Raw genomic sequence first — 7,779 nt, forward strand, 5'->3', positions numbered from 1 at the left:
CTTTGGGGCCAGTTCAAATCTAATGCCTTGGGGGAAGGCAGAAATAAAATTCAAAAGCAGTATTCCAAACCTCTAGAGTTGCCTTCCTTGTTTGGAACTTAGTTCATATAATTGACTTCTCTGTGTCTGTCACTGCTTTATTCTTGTGCTGGCTTGCTTTGATGGATCAGAATCTAGTTAACAGGTTTTAGCTTATATCCTGCTCTAGGCTTGAGGGACTAAGTGGTAAAGGTGAAGGCTATTGATGGAAGCAGCTTATTTACTTTTCTATGGCCTTAAAATGAATTAAAACCAACTTCCGTCCTTAAATCTGACTTTTTCTTGAAAAGCAGGCAAACAGAAAATGAACAACAAATAAGCAAAAAGAAAGAAAAGCCCATTTAAAATAGTGTCTCAGTTTTGTTCTTTATAAATTGTTCATCACCATGTTTAGCAACTGAGGCCAAACCTGGGGCTGGGCGAACCGATGTACAGAAATCCATACTGCTGGCTGCTGTGGCTGGAGAGCAATGCAGCCCATATTACTCGGTAAGAAATCCTGTAAGTAATCAGCAGGGTCCTCAAAGGTCATCCTTCTTGAGTGTTGCCTAAAAGGCTTTTTGCTCTTTTCCTTTCCTCTGTTTGAATTGATCCTGTCCAACAGAGTCTGGCTTTATACATAAATCCTTGCTAAGCTTTCAGTCAGTGCTCTAGCTGTGCTACACTGCCTCATGCTACTTGATGTACAAAAGTCAAAGAGGTTGCTGGTTTCATAATACTGGTATCTGTTAAAACCATGCCCTGAAAACAGACCGCTCCAAATACGGTAACAACCATCTCGTTGGTAACAGCAGGTCCAAGCTTCTGTCTTGCTGTGCTGCATGGCTCTGGAACATGAGCAAAGTGACTCGGCAGCTCAGAGGGCACTGATGGAAGTTGTGCTTCTAAACTCCTCAGTCGTGGCTAAGAGTTCTGTTCCCAGAATCAAGCAACACAGAGAACTCAAGGAGGCTGAGATGAGCCTTAGTTAGTTAAAACCTTTTCTTCCACGTGTTGCAGATTGTTTTTTAAAAGTAGGTGATGCTATTTTTCTCCTCTTTGTTGTCAGCAAATGAAGTGTCCTCTACAAAATTAGTCTGCTCAGCAAGATGCTGGACCTTACGTTTGTCAACTATGGAAAAGAACATACTGGAAACTGGTTCAGTTTTAAATTTTCCCTTTTTCATGTTTGTGTATGCAGGAGTTGTTGTGTAATACCTAAACTCTGGAGTCCTTTCTCTTTTCCTTTCTCTGCTTTATTGAGAAATCTTGTTTCATTTTCCCAATATTCAATGGAGAGCCTGTTTTTGTTTGTGTTTTTTTTTTTCTTTTTAACAAATATCTCTTATCTAAGTAATAATGATTTTTCCTAATGCTTATAAGAAATAAAAGACTCAGATATTTATTCCATTGTCAACGTTATTGAAATATAGGTAACAGTTTTGAATTGTGAGCAGGAAAGAGTTCATAGTTAATGTATGGCTCTAGGTATGTTTCTCAGCTAAGCAAAATTTCTTACATTAGGGATCTTTAATATTTGATCTTAGATTGATAAATGTGCTATGCCTTTCCTGTTAACTGACTGAAGAACTGTATGGTATATAGAGGAGGAGCTATCTGTACTAAGGAAACCTTTTGACTGGTTGATTTTTTTGTTTGTTTTTTGTGTTTTTGTGTTTTTTTGTTTTTGTTTTTTTTCTTTTCATTTTTTTTGAGGAGAAAATGAAAGCTTTTTGAAATGTATGGGTTTTTTTGAATGGCTGGGTACAGAAAGCTTTGCTGGGCAAACTGTAGGGATGCAAAATGCAGTTGTAGACTGTTGTCACCTACTTGTGTTCCCAGCTGATGGACTGGATGAAACTGTGTATGTGCACGGGTATATCTAAGTTCAAGAGAAATAACTTTCTGGACTGAAAGCAGCAACATTTCAAATAATGTTCTGTAACTTAAAGCACTCTGGGCATGCTACGTTCTAACCTTGGAACCAGCCAGAGAGGTAGATGCAACATTGTGAAATCAAAATTACTGTTGATTTGGTCAGGGTAGGCTTTTAAAGGGTGGACAAGTGTTTGACCTGATAACATTGGACCAAACTTTCTTTTATTTGAGGTGACATGGCAACATTCCCATCCACTCAAATTAAAAAGACACCTTTCATTTCAGGGTCACGTCACAAAGGATGCATATAGTATAAACTATGTGTTGTTCAATTTATCTATGTCAGAAGGATAGAAAAAGGAGCTGACCCTGCTAGAACTTGGTACAGTTGTGCTTTCAAGTCCAGGTACTGCTGCTCTGGTAATGAGACCCATGTGCTCCTGGGGATAACCAGTGTCATTGTGTTTATTCTCTGACTTGCCTCGGATGCTGCTTTGAAGTGACATAATTGTTTGACAAACCTGTATCAAGACACAAACTACAGAGTGATAGCACTTTCCTTTGGTTGAATCATTTTTTTCTTGTCTGAATACTTCAGCTGATTTTCTATCTGATATATAGGCTAGTTGCAAAATTGTATTGTAAGGGTAAAAAATAGTCATGATTACCAAATATTGACAGTGATGTAGTCTTTGTGGAGAGAATCTAGAGGAGTATGCCAGGCTTAAATATCTGTGGGTGCACAGTACACACAGCTACACCTTCTGTGTTCGGAGCATGATATTAAGAAGCCTAATAAAAGTATGAGAGTATTGTGATTGTTCTTTTGAAGCACTTGAAAGTCACGTGTAAGCTGCTTCTACAGTTCAGAAACTTAATTTTGTAAGCGTTAAATCTAATTTTAGGTCTTGTGTGAAACAGATTCTAAAAGCTGTAAGAAACCCAACAGCATATTCAAATGTCAACTATGGTAAGTACTGTGTAACCTCTTAGTAATATAGATGCATTTTGAATGCCAGCGTTGCTTGTTTGGAAATAGCTGTCTTCACCAACCATGTATGTAGAAATGGGAGGGAAATTCTGTTCTCTAGGCCGGCGTTGGTAGGTTTGAGTTTGAATTCTTATCTATATGAATGAAAGTTGAAATCCTTGTCTGCGTCCAGAATGGTGTCCTTCTGTTATGTTAACAGACAGCAGTCTGATGGAGTCATAAATAATTTATGAACCGGGGATATTGATTTTTGTTTTCTTTTGCTCAGCGCTCATAGGAAATTATATGCTTGTGGCTTTGAGAAATAATTGGTGCAATTTAATCACATAAAAATTATAGCCACCTTTAATTCTTTTCAAATTGAACCCTAATGACACTGGGTGTGTTTAAAAAAAACCAAGCAGGAGATAGGGGTACCTACACAGACTGAAGAAATGAGAGGGACAGAAAACAACATGTTTAACAAATCTTACAAACTGGTAGCAGTCTTGAACAAAGTCTAATTGACTTTTGCCTGATCACATATTAGCCTTTCCACAGGAAAATATTGCAAACCTGAATGAAAACACACAGTACTACAAAGCAAGTTAGAGGAACAGAGTGCCTGGCATTTTATGGAAGTTCCATTTGCAAAATTGCATGGAGTTGAAGGTAGTTTTTGCTCTAATGTATTCCAATTTTCTTTCACTGCAATCATTTTCCATGTGAGCTCTGCATTCTGGGGGGAGAAGGAAATGACTAACATATGAGAAGGAAGAAAATTAGAGTAACTTGACTGAATGCAAGTCTCAATTTCTTTTAAGGAGGGGAAAATGACCTAACATTTCGTTAGAATGTTACATGAGGCTTAACTGATTCTAAGTGCAGTACAAATACCTTGTGAAACATATCTTGAGTCAAGTTTGAAAGATGAATTGAGCAACTCTTCCTGAATAGAAGAAGAAAGAAGTTGTAGGACTCTTATGTACTTGCTTGGGAGGAAATAAGTAAAAAAGAAAAAAGCTGATTGAAATGCTCAGCTACACAAGCAGGTTTTTAGTCAAATCCTACAATATTCTGGCTACTTATCAATGTACATTTCTCTTGGGAGGTCATCAGGAAAACAAATTTGTAAAACAGATATTCTAGGATGAGGTTTCTGTCTGCTCTGGAGAAACATTTAAATTCTGTCTTCAAATTGCTCTCCGAATGGAACGGGATGAACTTTGTTTGGCCTGGGTTAAATTTACACTTCTTTATTATTGAGAAAAATAGGGGAAATTGCAAACTACATATCTAAGTGTAAAAGAGTATAATTTGGGTCTGATGTGAAGCTGATGTCAACTAATCCATTGTACCCATTCATAGCAGGAACAAAACAAGTAGACACTACTTAGAAATGGAAAAGCTGCCAACAATTTCAGCCCTAATAATGAAATGGCATTTAGGTAACTCAGTGGTGATCCCTGTAAAACTAACTGTAGGCTTAATGCAGCATGTTAAATGGCAGACTGATGTCTGGAGATGGCTTGAGGCTGAGAATTGTGGAGCATCTCAGAATACATTACAAGAAAACAGACTAATTCCAGAACTATGATAAAGGTGAATGTTTTATATTCTACCACCGGCCTGGGCTCTGTTTCAGTGCAATCAGGGTTTCAATACAAAATGCTGCATGTCTGGGAAGCAGCCCCAGTTGGTTTTCATTTTGGATGGCTGAAAGGGATGCTGTCTTCCTCTTTCTGGGTCCCTTGGACTCTCTACATCTGTTGCTGGACAACACAAGGAAGTTGTGAAGTGTGCTGTGCTTATTTAGTTTAAAGTGTGACACTGTCACTGCTGTACCAGGAACATACTGTGTTGGTTACACTGAGTATTATATCCCACTTCTCAAAGCAGTTTTTGAACCAGCAGGATTCTAGTCCCAAGCATTGATAATGGTTAGACAAGAATGGCTCTCTTAACTGTTTCATTGAAAGCTCACAGTATCTATTACTAAAGTGCTCTAAATACAGGATGCACATATATGCTACACTTCAACAAACATTTAATGACCACCAAACATTTACTTTAGGCAATAACAATCTTATTAAATATAACATCATGAGTCTCTATTCCATTTAGCTTCATGCCCGGACATATGCAAATAACTTGCATTAACAGCTTAGAGTGAAATTTCAATGGCAAGCTTAATAAATCCCTGGGTGGTGCTCAGGCTGATAACATTAGTTCCACATACCCTTTTATTCAGGCAGCTAATTACTTTTTTTTTTTTTTTTATTCCTTCCCAGTTGCCAATTCTGGATTGATGAAAGCGGAGGAACAAACAGATATGGGTGCTAAATTCCGAAAGCTATGTTTCACTTTTCAGATAGGTTCAGATTCATTTTGGGCCGAGTAGTGACAGAGAATCACCTCATTAGATGACTTACTAGCCTACACAAAAAGATAGTCATGTATCCTGTGAGCATAGCCCCTCAGCATGACTGATGGGGGATACCCTTGTGCATTCTGCCTTCTGCCTAAGTGTCTTGTCTCTTTTGGAAGGTGTTGTTGTTTCTGTACACAGCTGGGGCTCGTGATGGGATGTCCTGCTGCAACATGATGATTCTATGAACACATGAAAGCTATGCGATAGTCTAGAGTGCATCATGGGGGGAAAAGTCCATACAGTTGCTGCTTGGCAAGGATACAGAGCAGGGGCTGTGCTCAGTAAGCACATGGTTGGCTGCTAACGTCAGTAATTTGACCATAATTTTTGTTGGTTTCCTTTCTTTTTTTCTTTTCTTTTTGGAGATGAAGGAGGGAAATAAGAGGTCAGGCAACAGTTGCGGAGTGGGTGGGATGTCGGGTGACTTGTGGGAGGCAGGGGACAGAGACTGAAGAGAAGATCTGAGGCAGGGCTTAAGCACCTGAACTCTGTTCTTCCTTCACTTTGCCTGCTGTCTGCTCTTGGCTGTTTAAAAATAAACACTTCAGAGTCTTTGAGAAGACACTGTTATACTGAGGTTGTGAGGGGTGTATTATGGCAGGTCTTTTAGATGTGCTATTAAAGTCTGAAGCTGTGGAGAAGTCTGGCTGAGGCTCTGAATTAGCAAAGCCCTTAGAGCTATGCTTCTATTTATTAAAGCATTTGAATGTAATTCACTAACCCTGGTGGTGCTGAAAAGCTCTTTGCATGTACAACCTGTCAGTTCCATCATGTTACAGATATCCTCTATATATAGCCTGGTAACTGTTTGTCATTCCAGCCTCGTTTCCTTCTTTGCTTGTGGGAATGGATCCTGCACGCTGGAGGGAAGCTAACGTTTACTGTTCAATCAGAAAAGTTTGTCTTCATGGGGGCAGCATTGATCTCACGGACTGTTATGTTGTCTGTCAGTGCCTAATCACAAAATCTCCTGCTTGCATGTGGAGAGCTGTACTGCAGAGTCCAAAGAGACTCTGCTAAAAAGGAAGGATGCCAGCTCTGTGTGTGGAAGGAGGTTTTGGAATAATAGGAGCAGGTGTATGTGATGTGGCTGGTTAAGGCTGGGGGGGGGGGGGGGGGGGAATGCTTACTCTAGCTGGGAGGAAGTGGAAAGAACAGAGCTGAAGAGTGTATGAACAGACTAGATTTGACTACAAAACTATGGAATTAGAGGGCAATGCACTGCTCCACTGAGCTACTTCTAGTGATATTCTGGACAAAAAAGCCAGACGATTGATTTCCCCTTCAGCCTTGTGTTCTCTGTGGAGCGACTGACTGACAGAAAAATAAGGTGACTGTTTCTTACAGAAAAGCAGATTGAATGATCTGTGTGCCAGAAGCACGTAAAAGGAGCGTTGCTGTTCTGGTACCTGCCAGCCTTGTTCTGCCCAGTGATTAGGATGGGTCGAGGACCCATGCACAGCCCCATCCTGCAGCTTATATGGGAGCCTTTTTCCTTTCTGCCTTTTCATTTCTCAGCGTTGCCTTCATATTCCAAACTTGGCTTTGCTGTTGAATGTCGGAATAAATTAAGCCTAATCCAGGGTGACGTGTTCCAGATAACAGAGCTAGTTAGTTATCAGGATCCCAGAAAGCACGTGTGTCCTGGCAGCTGGCTGCTGCTGCTGCTTTGTAGAGCAATGAGTCATGATTACATCACCGCGAACGCTGAGCTGGGCCTTTCCGCAAGCCGGTAGCAACGGTGGCCGGTTAGCTCAGTTGGTTAGAGCGTGGTGCTAATAACGCCAAGGTCGCGGGTTCGATCCCCGTACGGGCCAGTTTCAGTTTTGGCGCCGACTGTAGTTCTTGTCGTACAGCGCCTCATCCCGCTGTAGGGGATGCGGAAGGGGCGGACGGCCGCTAAAGGCGGGAGACTCGTGCCTGCGCCACGTGGGAAGCCCCCTGAGGTACATTTGCTTGGCAAACTTTATTGGCTCTTAATTTTAATTCATATGCTCTTCTTTCTGTTCAGGAAGTCCACGAGTGTGTTTCCAAGGGCTGGTAGTGTGTGTGAGTGTGGTGTTCCGTTTTAGAAGGAAAGTCTGGGAATAATACCAGGTTGTTTTATGTTTCCCTTATTAGAAATCAGAATTTTATTGCAGTTCCATATAGCATCACCTTACCATAAAGCAAGGTGATGCGATGGATCCTCAGCCAATATTCCAGTTGGGTTTGAACTGTTGATATTTGATGTGTGTTTTGGTGGTTGGGATTGAGTGGGTTTATTGTCCCTAAACTTAATTTCCACAGATGGTTGTCAGGTTGTGGGGGGTCAGCCGCTGTCCCCGGGGGAGTAATTCCAGAGCCCGTTCTCCAACCTCAAAACTAGACAGGGAATAAAAGAGCAGATTAAACAAACACATTGATATAGTGGGATAATGCTTTTGTGAGGACAGCCTCGGGCCCTGTTGCTGGCACAGAGGGCAGAACTCAGTGCTGCCCC

The 7,779-nt window shown here is 40.9% G+C and overlaps 1 non-coding gene across 1 annotated transcript; it reads left to right on the forward strand.

The window, feature by feature from the left end:
• The first annotated feature begins 7,040 nt into the window (after nt 1–7,040).
• Nucleotides 7,041–7,114, forward strand: TRNAI-AAU (transfer RNA isoleucine (anticodon AAU)). The gene has a single exon. It is a non-coding gene; the product is annotated as a tRNA-Ile (tRNA).
• The last annotated feature ends 665 nt before the right edge of the window (nt 7,115–7,779 follow it).

Source organism: Excalfactoria chinensis, chromosome 1 (genome assembly GCF_039878825.1).
Source record: "Excalfactoria chinensis isolate bCotChi1 chromosome 1, bCotChi1.hap2, whole genome shotgun sequence".
NCBI classification, from domain to species: domain Eukaryota; kingdom Metazoa; phylum Chordata; class Aves; order Galliformes; family Phasianidae; genus Excalfactoria; species Excalfactoria chinensis.